At 44.9% G+C, this 13,591-nt stretch overlaps 1 protein-coding gene across 3 annotated transcripts in view; it reads right to left on the reverse strand.

The window, feature by feature from the left end:
- Nucleotides 1-13,591, reverse strand: part of MAPK6 (mitogen-activated protein kinase 6) — a 51,846-nt gene that overhangs the window by 18,225 nt on the left and 20,030 nt on the right. The window contains exon 1 of one of the 3 annotated variants that reach the window (XM_050966897.1): nucleotides 6,209-6,366. The exons of the other annotated variants lie outside the window; for them this stretch is intronic. The gene's annotated coding sequence lies outside the window, so the exon portion shown is untranslated. Of the gene's footprint in view, nucleotides 1-6,208; nucleotides 6,367-13,591 lie in introns of those variants that run through there. 3 annotated transcript variants of the gene reach the window in all.

Below are 13,591 nucleotides of genomic sequence, written 5' to 3' on the forward strand. Positions count from 1 at the left end.
GGCAGCTGTATGAACTTTATGTGAAAAGGAAGTTGCAGTCCCCATTTCTTCTCTCCTTAAGTCTCGTTCCTAATCTCATTAAAAATATCGTATCAGGTCATGCAATATCCTTTCTTTGCATGGAATATCCTTTCTTTGCATGACATATTAAGACAATTTTCATAAGGACTCTGTTAAAATGAAAACAAAGGAAATATAAGTCGGGCTACCTGAAAAGGAAGTATTGGAAAAACACTGGAGAGTTAGGTTTCAGAGTGGTAGCCGTGTTAGTCTGTATCAGCAAAAACAATAAGGAGGAGTCCTTGTGGCACCTTAGAGACTAACAAATTTATTTTGGCACAAGTTTTTGTGGGCTAGAACCCACTTCATCAGATGCATGAAGTGAAAAATACAGGAGCAGGTATAAATAAATGAAAGGATGGCAGTTGCTTTACCAAGTGTGAGGTCAGTCTAACGAGATAAATTAATTAACAGCAGGATATCAAGGGAGGAAAAATAACTTTTGAAGTTGTAAGAGAATGGCCCATTACAGACAGTTGACAAGAAGGTGTGAGTAACAGTAGTGAGAAATTAATATTGGGGAAATTAGGTTTAGGTTTTGTAATGACCCAACCATTCCCAGTCTTTATTCAGGCCTAATCTGATGGTATCCAGTTTGGCACATGACGGCACATACCACACTGGAGAGTTAAACATTACACTAATAATGTAATACACAGACTTCCTCTGTGACCATAGTCAAGTCACTAGACTCTCTAGGCCTCAGTTCCCCATCTGTAAAATGGGAACAGAAATATTTCCCTGCATCAGGAAGTGTTGGGAGGAGAACTATATTAAAGATTGCCAGGCACTCAGACACAACAGCAATGGGAGCAACGGAAGCACTTCAGATAAGTAGATATACAAGCATTCAATCATTTGAAAGGTGTCTTGCAGTTAGTCTGCCTTAATACAGTTCTTTTGTAGGAACTAACTCAGTGGACTACCATGTTATAACCCTCTTTGGGCTTGTCTACATCAGAAAGTTGCAGCGCTGGTGAGGGAGTTACAGCGCTGCAACTTAGGAGGTGTACACATCTGCAGGGCACCACCAGCGCTGCAACTCCCTGTTTGCAGCGCTGGCCGTACTCCCGTTTTGTCTCGGGTGTAGAGGATCCAGCGCTGGTGATCCAGCGCTGGTAATCAAGTATAGACACTTACCAGCGCTTTTCTTGACCTCCGTGGAATAAGCAGGTATCCCAGCATACCTGAGGAAGCCTCTGGTAATCAAGCTGGTCTCCTTCCCCGGCTTGCTCTCGCGTTCCCCGAACCCCGAGCAAGCAGGTCTCCGTCCCTGCGGTTTGCAGGGTGGTTCCGAGAACGCGAGAGCAAACCGGGGAAGGAGACCAGCTTCGCCGCGGTTTGCTCTCGCGTTCCCCGAACAAGCAGGTCTCCTTCCCTGCGGTTTGCAGGGTGGTTCGCGGAACGCGAGAGCAAACCGCGGCGAAGCTGGTCTCCTTTCCCGGTTTGCTCTCGCGTTCCCCGAAACCCCTTGAAGCCGCCCAACAGCGCTGCAGTGTGGCCACATCTAACACCACTTGCAGCGCTGGTTGCTGTAAGTGTGGCCACTCTGCAGCGCTGGCCCTATACAGCTGTACTAATACAGCTGTAACAACCAGCGCTGCAAAATTTTAGATGTAGACATGGCCTTTGTCCTACAACTGCAGTGGTGTTAACTGCCTATGTCACCTTGAATGATCTCTTACAACATGTTAACTCCTTATGCTAAACAATCTGTTCAACCTTGTATTGAGCTGTGACACTCTGGGTACCTTTTCCCAGATGTGAAGAAGAGATCATGTAAACTCAAAAGCATATCTGTTTCACCAACAGCAGCTGGTACAATAAAAGACATTACCTCACCCACTTTGCCTCTCTAATACTGCAGGACCAATATGGCTACAATAGTGTAAAATATACTATAAAAGTCAGTTTATTCACCCTTGTCCACAATGTAAAAAAAATAAATACAGTGGCTTCTAATAACCTGGTGGAGATACTCAAGGTCTTTATCACCACCTAAACACAGTTCACACCAATAAGTAAGAGGAAGATGAGCTACAATTCCTACTATAATAAAGTTTTTAGAAAACAAAAATTAAAAATTTTTGCCCTTAATTCCCTATTATCTTCCACCTAGAAGGTAAATACACTAAGGACTAGCGTGATAGCTATTTCAATAGTGCATCACTGTGCTCAAATTCTGTAATGTGCTCACTGCAATCACCTCTTGGATTGGCTCTGGGTAAAAACTGGCAGTTGCAAGCTATTGTCTTCCAGGAATTCAGCTTTCATCATACTTTTGCCTCCTCTAGTGGCTGGTTAAGCAGCAACACCGCATAACAACTGTTTTCCCAGACAAGTTAATAAGTACAATGTTTAGTTTTACTGGACCATAAGAAGCGAAGGGGAGGAAAAAAGATTAAGGAAAGTTGGGTTTAAAGTCATTATTGTATGCTCTTGTTAGAGTGAAGGGACAAGTTATCTGGAACTTCTTATTTGGCCCTTCCCACTCCAACCTCAAATAACCTCAAATGGTGACGCAAGTTTGTTTTTCTCCGAATGGTAACACATTTACAGTTTCAATCGTGCGTTTTATGTTTTTACACATAAAATTGAAGTTTTTATAAGAGTTCAAACTTGCCAAGAATGACATTTATTAAACATAAGTCAGTCAAATCTGGATCTCATATACAATACAAGGCCTACATTTTGAAGAGGCAGTCCAATTCCCTGTCTTGGGACTCAGTATAAAAGGATAAATATAAAAAAAGATAGCTACTTGAAAAGCAATCTGTAGCTACAAATTCTTTTCCAAGTTGTGACACAGATACACTGAACAGCTATAAATATTTGAGAATGCAGCATGTATAACATATCTTCATGCTAAATATAGTGCAGTATAGAACACAGTACAGTGCACTCTATTTGTAAGTATTACTGATATAAGAATCAACCCCACAGAATGATCAAAACCACTGGGACAAAAATCATTCCTATACTAATCTATACTCTGCTTGCAAGAATCAACAGCTCATAATAACGAAATCATCCAGGACAGATGTGATTCTTATACAAGGAGTGCATTGTATAAGAGACTAAGGACCAGATTCTGCCACCTTACACATATTGAACAGAACTACTTAAGTACAGTATTGTAGTTTTTAGTTAGACTATCTGTGATACCAATAGGACCACGCGCACTCTAAGTAGGACTCTTACAACTCCAGCCCCTCGCGCCTCAAAATAAATTTCAAATAAATGAACGAAGGCGTTACCATCTTTGTACAGCCATGTTTTACAGGAAAGTTAGTTTTGGCCAAATAAAAAACTTGCTTTTTTCAGAAGTCATCTGCCAGACCATCTTCCTTGAAATTGTCAGCCCAGCAGAACATTAACACAAGCAACATCATGAAGCTTAGTTCAGTTTGCAAAAGATTTTTTAAATATCTCCAATTTCTCCCCAACTGCACACTACATAGATCTTTACATTTAAATATAATAAATGCTACACACAATAAAACACTGCTGTAAACTATTACACTAGATATTTGTTTTTTTCAGGGATCCCAGTTACTGAAAAACACAGTTAATTTCAATTACGTAATCATTTGGTTACAGCTAGAGTAATTACTCAAAAGGAAAATATAAGACTAATAAAGAGTCACTAAAGAAAGCTATTACACAACCTGATATGCCCTGTTCCTTAAACTATAAAAGATTTGGTGCACATATATATATTTTTTTAGATCAGCCACGTTGCAGTCAGTAGGCAGAATGAGTCATCATTGAACTGCTGCTTTTCTAAACCCTTCTACTTACTCCCTACACAGTTTAGGTAACTGTATGCTGAGAGTCAGCAGATATTACTATTAGTTTACTCTCAACACTAATGGACAGAAAAAACACGCATTTTTCTTTTTTGCACAAACACCAATATTTAGAGGTCTCATTATTGTAATTTCATGCAGTAGTCAACATTTCACACACAGAAGCTTCATTTGGTAAACTCTGATAATAGTAACTTTGCAAGGTGGCTGTAAATTCGCTGCTTCACTGGGACATGATTTTCAACCAGTCTTGAAAATAAATATAAGACGACTGATCACAAGAGCTTATATTCAGTTAGGCTTCTGGCTGCTCATCTAAATTCTAACTGTAGTTTCCACTATCTTTTTTCAAAAAGTATCAGGTTGTATTACTGCTCCCACCTAAAGTCTATTTTCATTATCAACCACCACCTTCTGGAATTTATAGCTAGATTAAAAAACTTGTTTCATGTAATAAAAATATAATACATTATTTGCTGGTGGTAGCGCCTAGCATAATGTTTGTACTGGCTCGATCACAACATTTTTTCACAACAGTTACTTTAACCATTACAAAGTTGATCAAAAATAATACTGTATTAATGTAACAAAGTATTTTCACCATTCACAGTTGCTTTAAACATTACTGTATTTTGCTAGTTTGATCAACTGTGCCCATTTCTTTTAATAATTCACAATCAAGTAAATTGTGCTCTTTTGTTCTGTAATTTAACTACTTATAAACAAAACAAAAAAAATCAAACAACTTCTTTCCCCTCACAGGGTCATCTAAGGTCCCCTGGGAAAATCCATGAACGCTTCTCACCTCAAGACTGTACCTGCCATCATCCTTCTGAATATTGATAACTGGAGAGGACTCTTTTTAACTGAGTGATGGTCAGTGGTACTAGAAGGATTTGCTCAGCTAACAAAATGCACTTAACTTTGGAAGCAACTGACCCTAGGCAAAATCCCAGCCCCATTGCTGAAACCAATTTACTTCAGGGAAGCCAGGATTTCACCCCTAATGTCCCAAATGGTAGAACAAAGCACTATGATACTAATTTGGCCCCTCAATGTTATCAACTGCAGGCCAAAGCCTATGTAGTGTATTTTAATTTTAAAAGAAAAGATAAGCCACCAAGAAACTATACCTTTTAGTTAAACTTTTTATTTTTTGGGGGAGGGAGGGTTGGGTTTTAATTTGCTCAACTGATCCTTTCAAAGAACATTAACAAGGAAAACTTGTTTCCCTAACGGATTACATTTTTGTACCTGTTGAACAACCCACCCATCCCGTTTCCATGAGTGAAAGATAAGATTGTATTAAAAACCAGGCACTATACATAGACGCACAGCCTTCCAATTTGATAGGTCCCCAAAAAGGGAGAGGATTCTAATTACCAGTAGCATTACTTCTGCCCCGTTCTACTGGCTCTGCCATGACTGAAAAGTGTTAAGATCGGTGACAAGAGTAATGTTCAAAAGACAATTCAGCAGTGACCTTGTGCCTGGCACCTATTACACTTGATTTGATATTTGACAAGCTATCCTGCCAGCGAGCTACTCCAGCACAAAAGAGGTCTACCTCCAAGTGTCCTTCGATTCATTTGCAGGCAGAGACAAAGCCCTACAATTACACAGCTTCCTCCATCTCCAGGGCCCCCAAAGCGCACCACACACTCAGTAGCGACAGCCGGCTCCTTCCCTCAGGCAGCCACCTCTGGGCAGGAGCCCAGCCGCTGTCTAACAGCGCACCCTGGGCTCAGGCCAGGCGGCGGGTGCGCAGCGCCCTGGGGGCTAGGAGCAGCGGGGACAGCCCCGATTGCTGCTCACCAACCCTTCCCGTAACTGAGTCACCGGCTGCCCACACGGAAGGCGCAGCCCCGGGCAGGCTGCGGGTGCCCCGTGGCCGAGGTCCCCCCCGCGGGGAAGCACGACCCCGCGCGGCAGCCGAGCCAGGCTCCCGCGCGCCGCTTGGCCAGACCCTTCCCCCAGCGCTCAGCCGCAGAGCAGAAGCCCCCTGCCGGGGAGCGGCCGCCCGGCCGGCCAAGCTGCCTCAGCCCGGCTGGGACCACGTCTCCCCGCCCCAGGGGCCCCGCACAGCGCCGCTGCCCCGGGGACCGGAGTCCCCGCCGGGGGCGAGGGGAGCTGGGCGGTCCGACCTACCCCAGGGCCGGCGGCAGCTGCCCGGTAGGGGCACGTGCCCGCCGCACTGCGGAGGCTCCCGGCCCGGTACCGCGGCCCCACGGAGGGGGAGGGGGACCCCGGGCAGCGAGGAGGGAACAAAGCGCCTTTGTGCGGCCAGGCCCCGCGCGGCGCGCACTGCGGCCTGGCCCCCGCCCGCCGGCCGCACTCACGGGGCTTCCCAGGCTCATTGAGGGGCTGCGCTGCACAGGCTCCTGGACCGCCCGGCCCTGGCGGCGGGCTCCGCTCCGGCTCCGCTTCCCGGCTGCCTCGCTACCGCTCCAGCCGCCGCCATGTAACCCGGCTCCAAGGGTAGAGAGGTGCGGGCGCCGGGCGGCTCCGCCTTCCTGGGGCGAGGGGCGGGGCCCAGGCGGCAACTCCGCCTCGCGGGGCGGGGCGGGGCGGGAGCGAGAGAGGGGGACGGGGAGGGGGCAGGGCCTAGTGAGGGGCTGCAGATGGGAAGGGCGCGGGAATAGGCTAGGTACGGGGGGAGGTCCCGTGGGGTAGGAACGCGTGATGGGGAGGGGGAGGGCCTTACCCTGGATTGTCGTGAAATGGCTGGGGCACAAACGGTTGGGAAGTGGGGCATGGATTGTGGTAGCAACAAGGGGGCAGAAACAGGACAGGAGGCAGGTTGTGTGGACTATGAGGGACGGGGGGCAGATAATTGAGGTCACAGGCAGGTCTCTATAGGGATTATAATAAGAGCAGGGCAGGCTTGCTGGAGCCGACTGGGGCGCAAGGAGAGGGACTGCACTCCAACTACAGTACTGAAACAGAAGGATAGTGCTAGAATAAACTGAACAGCAGTAAATCACTTGACCCAGCTAGGATGAAGTCAAAAGCTCAGTAGAAATTTGAGAATAAAGTAAATCAACTGATAAAAACTCACAATCTTTTCATGAAAATTGGTTGTTCTAGGTGCTGTACAGAGCTCCAATCTCCCCTCCCACCTCCATAAACTTCTTCCTATAACAATCCTTATCAGCACCTGGCTGGGCCCATTTACTTTTCTCGAATTGCTTAGCAATGTTTGTATTTGAACCTTCTCCCCCAAACCTATGTACTGTACAAAATTGGCTGACTACTCCAACATCATTATATACTCTCCCACTCCAGCCTTCAAACTTCATGTTTATTACTTGAATAAGTGTCTCCTTATTACACATTGTGATGAAGACCAATACAAGGAGATATCCTTGGGCCTTGTTTACAGTAGAAAAAAAGTTTGTTCACCTACTGTAGAGGCAGGTATAATGGCCAAAGCCCTTTGGCGGGTATCAGGCTTCTTTATATCACTATTACTGTATCCACACTACACTAGGGATTGTATATTGTATATTACAGGGATGGCCAAACTTACCGGCCCTCCAAGCCACATACAACAGTCTTCAGAAGTTCAAGAGCCGGGGCACACCTGCCAGGGCTCGGGGCTTCAGCCCCGCAGGAGATGTCTGATGGGGCTTGGGGCTTCAGCCCCACTCCTGCTGAAGCCCCAAACCCCAACAGGAGCACCCCACAGGGCTGAAGCCCTGAGACACCCCCCCACTGGGCAGAAGCCACTACCCCACCACCACCGTGCCGCCAGACACAGGTCCCAAATTCCCCCCCCCACACCCCTCAGTCTGGTAAATTGAGAATGGGGGGTGCAGGAGGGCTCCACCATCTGCACTTTAACGGTAAAAGAGCCGCATAAGAATGGCCCTACTAGGTCAGACCAAGGGTCCATCTAGCCCAGCGTCCTGTCTTCCAACAGTGGCCAGAGCCAGATGCCCCACAGGGAATGAACAGAACAGCTAATCATCAAGTGATCCATCTCCTGTTGCTCATTCCCAGCTTCTGGCAAACAGAGACTAGGGACACCATCCCTGCCCATCCTAGCTAATAGCCATTGATGGACCTGTCCTGTATGAATTCATCTAGTTCTTTTTTGAACCCTGTTATGGTCTTGGCCTTCACAACATCCTCTGGCAAGGAGTTCCACAGGTTGACTGTGCTTTGTGTGAAGAAATACTTCCTTTTGTTTGTTTTACTGTTTGTTTTACTGTTCTACTGCCTGTTAATTTCATTTGGTGACCCCTAGTTCTTGTGTTATGAGAAGAAGTAAACACTTCCTTATCTACTTTCTCTATACCAGTCATGATTTTATAGACCTCAATCATCTCTCCCCTTAGCCATCTCGTGAGCCACAGTTATATAGCAGGGCTGGCCAAACTATATCAGTTAAAAGAAAAAATTCACAGTCCTACCCAGCATAGTTATATAAAAACGATGCTACTTTTAAGTACCAGGGCTTAAAAGTTATGCCTCCTAGTTTCCTTCTTCCATAGTACTTGTCATAGTTTATGTTTCTTTGTAGGGCCCAGATTGGACCACCACTTACCGATTCAGATTACTACCTCCATGAAGGTGCTCTCTTGCTTGCTAGAAACTGTTTTCCTTTTTTGAAATGAATGTTGAACTTAGACCAGTTTTAGATTTGAAACTTTTTTTGGTATAGTAATGGCAATTGGCGGAGGACTTGCAGAATTTCAGTATTGGTAAACCCTTTTAGTGTAGACGAAGCTCTACCTGCATAAAAATGCTTTTGTGGGTACAGTTTGTTTTGCTTGCGGCAGTGGTTAGCTAATACGCATGTTATACATATTGCACACCATATTAATATGTATTATACATTCTATATAAATGTTTAGGCTAACGTTTTATACTTGGAGCCAGGTTACATATTTGAATCATACTTACTCTGGCTACATATCCCATAACACTCTGCAACACTGAAGTCAGCTTTCAAAAATTCAAACTCTTTCAAAATCAAAATACGTTTGTTCTGTGTCCTAGTATAGTTACCTTCACGGCAGCTGGTTTGGAATGTAGTATCCAGACCAGAGACAAGAAAAGTACAAAACCGAGCAACAAGTTAAGGAACTGTTATGGACTGGTGGATTGGATTTTAGTGTAGTGTAAGGACTTTTGTAACTTCTAAACTGGTAAGCTAAAATGCATATCTTTGAAACATATCTTCTGCATAATGCGAGCATGCTGAGAGATAAGAATTGCTTCCTGGGAGATATATATGTCTCCTTTTCATACTGTACTGCTTTGTCTTTAGACAATAGATTTGGTTAAGTGCTTGTGTACACTTGAAATGCTTCAGCATAGACGAGGGGTAGGCAACCGATGGCACGCGTGCCGAAGGCAGCACATGAGCTGATTTTCAGTGGCACTCACATTGCCTGGGTCTGGCCACTGGTGCAGGGGGCTCTGCATTTTAATTTAATTTTAAATGAAGCTTCTTAAACATTTTGAAACCTTATTTACTTCACATACAACAATAGTTTAGTTATATATTATAGACATATAGAAAGAGGCCTTCTAAAAAGGTTAAAATATATTACTGGCATGCAAAACCTTAAATTAGAGTGAATAAATGAAGACTCAGCACCACTTCTGAAAGGTTGTCGATCCCTGGTGTAGACACTGCCTATGATGACAGGAGAACGCCTTCTGTCAGCATAGGTAACCCACCTCCCTGAGAGGCAGTAGCTAGATCTCCAAAAGCACTGTCTACATGGGGACTTAGGTCAGCTTAACTACTTCGCTCATAGATGTGGATTCCTGGGTAACATAGATGGGTTGCTCTACTTTTCTAGTGTAGACCAACTGTAAGTTTGGTTATGTGGTCTCTTGACCATTCTTAAGAACAAACTGCGAGTCTACTCAAACAGTTGGCCACAGCTTTTAGACAATACAGTGATGTAAACTACACCAGCAAAAGCATTCTGGTACCAGTACAAGCTGTGTCTACACTAGGAAGCAATTGCAAGGCAAACTTTTTCTAGTGTAGACTTGAGTGTATGGTTAAGAAAGCCTCAGAAATATGCACTGATTGGAGAGAAGGCTGCAGAGAACCTGGAACAGTAGCTTTGAGAGGCATGAACTACCCCACTGATCTCTGGGCTTGGCGTCACTAATTTTTGAATGCGGATTAACTTGAGGTACAGGAGGCCCCCTGTATACATTGGAGTTGCATTCTTGGAAAGGGTGTGGATATCAAAATGATGTTTACCGGGGAACTTTTCCCATTAAGACACAATGGAATAAGCGGGGTGTAAACTTAGGTAGGGGTGGCAGCAGGGTTTTCTTGGGCTGGCTTTTCCGTGGCTGGTTTTTTGGTTGCAGAAGTCTTAAAAAAGGATTTTATCGACGTCTGCGCTCTTGCATGAATCTTTGAACGAGAGATCTCCCTGCCGCAAGCCACTGAATCAAGAGCCCCGGAGACTTTGGCAGGCCATTCATGAAAAGGATCACTGCTCTGTATGATTTGCGTCATCTTATTCAGCAATCCAAAGAAATGGGAGAGATTCTTTATTGTCAGACTCCTGGCTTCCTGCCCTATGTCATCGTCATCATCCTTGCTTTCTTTGTATATCCGTAGTTGGTCCAGTTCAATCAGTTCCTCATTTGTCAGTTGCTCAGTGTGAGACTTCAACAACTCCTGTACAGCATATCCTCCTCCACCACCTCCTCGAAGCTGACGTCCTTCACCAGCTTGACAATTTCTTGCTTAAGAGCAGGAACGGTATCAAATCCCACAAAGCTGTGGACAGCATCTGGCCATGCACGACACAAATGCCATTCTTACATTGCAAAGTGACCTCTTGCCATGACATATCAATGTTTTCCACACAGTTCGAGATGTTGTAGGACTTCCAAAACTCGTTTACACTGGGCTTTCCTTCACCTGCCATCTCTGTAATCAGCATGGAGAACATCCTCTGTAGGTAATAACCCTTGAACGTGGCCAGTGGACACAAGTACAGTGCAATATGGGAACATGTTCCAATTCATGTTGGTCCCAATCCATGTAAATGATGGATATACAGATCAGAACCAACCTAAATCAGAACATGTACCCTTATTGATGAGCGACAGATATCCAAAACAATGAATAAAGGGGAAATGTATACTGGGAACCCCCTGTACCTAACATTGTTGTAGAGTCTAGTGTGAACTCCCCACACTTTTTGTGCAAAAAGTGTCCTGAAATATGTCTCAGTTTGGTGCCACCAGTGGGGGCGGGGTTTGAGACACACCATATAATCACTACCCTTCCCCCAATTAAGAAAGAGACAACAAGCCCATAGGCAAATTTATTCCCAAGAGAGGCTAAACTAGGCTCAAGGAGCCCAGTGAAACTCTGTACAATATCCTATTCTGAACATTCACAGATCCTGTGACTAGCATCTCATTTTGATTATTCATCTGAGCAAAGTTGTTTGTGATTAGAACTAGGAATAGTAATACCCCCTTCCCTCCATTTCAATCCCTGTTGAAAATCTATTTGGCTCATTTAACCTCTTGAATTTTGTCATTGTGCCACAGTGGTTTACCTCTTATGTTTCAACTTCTTTGTTTTGTTGAGGGGTATGCCTGCTTTCTGGGACAGGGAGGATGAAACGGGAAAATTAGTCATTATGTCTGTGGGGCTGAGTTTCAGGCACCAAAAAGACAGGAGCTGAGGAAAAAAGGAATCAGCTGCTGGAAGTGTTGCCAACTCGACATAGCAGGGTCACCAGACAAACCCTGAAAAGTCACTAAATATAGCTGTTTAAGCACTCAAAAGGAGTAAAAAAGGTCACTAAACAAAACTTCCAGAGAATTCAACAGAGAATTTTTTATATATGTGTGTGTCCGCGCATGAGCATGTCCAGGCAAGTATAGTCACAAAATCATTCACAAGTAGCTCAATAGTGATAATAAAATCCAATGTTAAAATCCATGTTGTTCTTACTACATTCTGTTGGACACCAAGACAATGTCATTACCTCTCAATTGAGCATGTCCTTGGAAGGAATTGCATTCAAGGGCTCCTTAGACTGAGATCACTATAATCTGCTGGAGAGGAAAAGAAGTTTGTGGAGGCCAATTAAATATTTTGCTAAAGCCAGGTGCACTTTGGAGAGAGCAGCACATTAGCCAGGGCTTGTTTTTAGCCAAATGTGTTCTTTCTTGCTGCTCCATGGTAGGTAGCATGTCCTGTGATGCAGGGAAAGATGGCTAGTGAAGTGCTCGGAGTGGGGAAGGCAGGTTGTTGGTGAATGCCCTCCCTCGCCCCCCCGGCTCTGGGTCCTCCCTTTCACTAACCTGTCGTTTCAGATCTAGGCTGGCAAGAAAGAAGTTAACCAAACTCAGTTGTCCTTTGGACACATTTGGCAGATCATAGTCCCAGCACCTCTGGGCAGTGTTTAATTTGTGCCAGGGCATACCAGGACTGAGGGCAGCTGAGTGCTGGCCCCTCTTTCATCACAAATTAAGCACTGGGCATACCTAAACCTGAAAAGTATCTTTGTCCCACTGCAGCCCAGGTCGGCTGGGGCTGGTTAATATCAGCCTCACCTTTCTTGCCAGGCTGGATTTGAGCCGACAGGTTAGTGAAAGGGAGGACCCAGAGCCAGGGGAAGGGGGGGCATTCACCTGACCTGAGCTCGGTGCCAGAGGGAGCCAAGAAAGTAGATTTAAAAACAAATTCACTAGCTGGGCCCCTTCCGCCCTCTTCCAGGGTTTGATTTCTAAAAACAGATAGGCAGCTAATCCTAGGCCAAGACACGGCAATAAGTAAACGGGATCCAAAATCAAGCAAGCGCCACCTTTCATCCTGTAGTAAGGGCTTCCTCCCTGGAGGCATGGTGCCTCCTACCCCATCAGGGCACATGGCTCTGTCTCATCCCACCTCATCTTCCATCTGTGCGGCTCTCCTCACTGACTAACCTGCCTCCCCCACCCTGCCCACTTCATTAGCCATCTTTCCCTGCATCACAGGGTGCGCTACCCATGCAGGGAGAAATTAAAAACATTTGGCCAAAAACAATCACTGGCTAACGTACTTCTCTCTCCATAATGTGCCTAGCTTAAGCAATTAGCCTCCACAAACCTCTTTTCCTTGCTTGCAGATTATAGTGATCTCAGCCCAAGAAACCCTGGAATGCGATTCCTACTGATGACATAATCCCAGTTGAGATGTAACGACATTAAGTTGGTGTGCAAAAGAAAGTAGTAAGAAGAGCATGGAATGGATTTTATTAACACAGCTGAGCTGCTGGTGAATGATTTTGTGACTGTATATATTGGTGACTTCTTTCTCTGAATGTCACTGTAATTGGCAGTGAAAGTCACTAGATTTGTCACTGGTCACTTTGACACTTCTTTTTACGCTAGGAAAACCAGAAAGTCATAAAATCCAGTGACAAAATAGCTAAGCTGGCAACAGCCTTTGCTCCCAGGCTTTTACCACAGGAATTACTCCCCTTACTTTCCTCAGCAAGAAGAACAGTCTACAGGACCAGAGTGACACCAGTGGGGCCTACAAAGAAGAAAATGAAAACAGAAACAAAACAAAAACCACCAACTTATAACTTTGAAACTATCAGGAGGAAAAACGAGAGTGGTTTTGCATACAAAACCCAGGTATGTTGACTTTTTGTGCAGCATTTTATACAGTCTTAAGGGTGAGGTTTCTAGCAATGTCAAAAGTTACTGCTTTTTTTCCCTAACGCTTA

This window comes from Gopherus flavomarginatus, chromosome 9 (genome assembly GCF_025201925.1).
Source record: "Gopherus flavomarginatus isolate rGopFla2 chromosome 9, rGopFla2.mat.asm, whole genome shotgun sequence".
Lineage (NCBI taxonomy): Eukaryota > Metazoa > Chordata > Testudines > Testudinidae > Gopherus > Gopherus flavomarginatus.